The sequence below is a fragment of the Quercus robur genome, chromosome 5, assembly GCF_932294415.1.
Source record: "Quercus robur chromosome 5, dhQueRobu3.1, whole genome shotgun sequence".
NCBI classification, from domain to species: Eukaryota; Viridiplantae; Streptophyta; class Magnoliopsida; order Fagales; family Fagaceae; genus Quercus; species Quercus robur.
This window is the reverse complement of record NC_065538.1, coordinates 62,524,467-62,527,352: the sequence shown is the minus strand read 5'-3', so window position 1 is coordinate 62,527,352 and position 2,886 is coordinate 62,524,467.

The window sequence follows — 2,886 nt, the reverse complement described above, 5'->3', positions numbered from 1 at the left end:
CCTGCAAATGTAGTATTCTCCTGGGTTGTTCTATTTTTTATTTTAAAATTAATTATAGATGAAATTTTGGAACCATTTAATACAGTATAATGAAAGGTAACCATGACGATTGGTGTTTACCTTAATTTTGGATGTGAGGTAAGTAATATTATTTTTACCTTAATTATAGTTATTGTATTGAAAATTTTTATTATTTTACTAATTGGATGCAGAGCTAATTCATGTAGCTTTGCTTTACATAAACAATGACTTTAATGTTGATATAAATAGAAGTTGAACTAACATTCTCAAGATGATGATCATATGGGTGGTTGTTTTGCTTCTATTTTAAAAGAAATAATAGTGCCAAAGGTATGTGTATTTATATAGGTGTGCATGCACACACATACAAAGACGCACATTAACATAAACACAAACATAATATATACGAACTAACAAACTAAATTCAACAATTAATAATTTATAGAAACAAAAAAACTAAGAAATGAATAAATATATATGTTAATAAATTAAATTTAAATGTTTATTAAAAAATTTCATGAAGAAGAAGAAATGTAATGAATCTTAAAAGATAATTTAATGAAAGGTGTCTCCGTTTCTCTACCCTTGGTGTTAAGAACTGTCAGGAATTGTAAGTAAAATAGATTTTAACATAATTTCTTTTCAACATTAAACGTGTAAAAAATTTATATTGTATGTTCAGTTGTTTGTAATTGTGTCTAAATGTTTTTCTTATTATTATCAATTTTTTTGATAAAAAAGAGCATGACTTTATTAAGAAAAAGATAAAAATATTACATCTTAAATCAAAGCTAACTCAATGATAGTAGGATTTTCTTTTATCCAAGTTATATAACTAACAATATTCTTATTATGTTGAGCCAAGAGATGTGCTGGATAATTGCCCTGTCTTCTCACATGGGTTACCATGTTTTTGATGCATTAATTGTAATAATGAGGCATATTGTGTCATAGCGGGTTTTGTCAGATTATGCAGCAGTACAAGTAGATGGTTTGAAAATTGATCCTCTTGCCCCCTTGGACAAGTTATGATGTAAATTGTAGAAATTATGATTTTTTTTTTTTTTGATGTCATTATTAAAAAAAAAAAAAAAAAAAAAAAAAAAAAAAAAAAAAAACCTATGTCACTCTCATATCAATATTGGACATTAATAGTAGAGTTGCCATTTATACTGACTATTTTTCACTTAATCTCATTTTTGGTGATCAAGTATATATTCTTAATATCAGTACTACCTTAAGTATCGGTTTTAGGCTTTTAGCAGCAGATGTTGAGTAATTGAACTCTATCAAGCCTAGTTGAGTGTATTTGGAAACTTGAATTTTTTTTTTTTTTTTTTTTAATTTGGCTTTTTATTTGTAAGGTTGCAAATTTTTGAAAGATGAAATAAATAATCAAAGTACTATACATATCATAAGGGAATCAAAGTGATATCAAATCTTCTTTTTAGGGTAATGCACATATAAATATTTTTCTATTAAAAAAAAAAAAACCTTTATCTTTCCATCAATATGAATGGCCTTCGATCACGCTAGCACTTTAATAAAACAAGTTTCAAATGTATTTCCAATTGCATGCAAAGCAAATGCAGATGTTGGAATTCGCTACGTTAGTCACCAACTTCTTCTATTCTTCTCTGACATTATTCAAAGGAAAAACAATCACCAACTTCTTCTATTCTTCTCTGAAATTATTCAAAGGAAAAAATAGCACTGAATAGTGTTGCGAATGGAGAAACGCCTTCAGAAGAATAGAAGGAAAACGTGGAGAACAAGAAGTTAAAAGAAATAAGATAACCGAGTGGAGTGGGAGTTTTTACGAAAGATAATGCTGAAGCTAGGGTTCATGGACAGCTGGTTAAATCCGGTTATGCAAGGTGTTTCATCAGTAAGCTATTCAATGCTCATCAATGGTGAGCCTTGAGTTTTTATCTCCCCATCTTGAGGTATAAAACAAGGAGACCCCTTATCACCATATTTGTTCTTGTTCTATGTGGAGGGACTTTTTGCCCTACTTCGTGTTGGACTTTGTGGGGCCTAGTTTTGTTTGATCCGGTTGATGACCCGACCCGAATAATGTTGCGTAGTTTTTAATGAGGGATTTTCTGAGCCCAAGTCGGAGTGCTCATGGACAAGTCTCCTGGGGGTCCAGTGGGACGTAGAAAACGCAGTTTTGTGATTAGGGTTTGTTGTTGTCGCTTTTGAGAGACTGAAACACTGTACTGCCGCATTTTGTATTTTTCCCTGATAATAGTGAAATCCCTGCAACTCCGTGGACGTAGGCAAATTGCCAAACCACGTAAATATTGTCTTGTGCATGTAATTGTTTTTCTTTGGCATATGCTTTCTCTATTTTTGTTTCTCACAGGTTGGGAATTTCAGGTTAATTCCCTACAACTGGTATTAGAGCCTAGGGTTAGGTTTGAGTGGGAGCAATGGCAGAGGAAGCAGGAAAGGTGTTTGGAATAGGAAATTTTGATGGCATAGACTTCGCATATTGGAGGATGCAGATTGAAAATTATCTCTATGGGAAGAAATTGCATCTGCCTCTTTTAGGGACAAAACCTGAGACTATGAAGGTTGAGGAATGATCTCTTCTTGATAGACAGGTACTAGGAGTTATTAGGTTAACTTTGTCTAGGTCTATTGCACAATGTTGTAAAGGAGAAGACCACAGCAGATTTGATGAAGGCTTTGTCAGGTATGTATGAAAAGTCGTCAGGAAACAACAAGGTGCATTTGATGAAAAAACTGTTCAATCTGAAGATGGCAGAGAACGCATCAGTAGCACAACATCTGAATGAATTTAACACTATCACAAATCAATTGTCGTTTGTAGAAATTGATTTTAATGATAAGATCTGT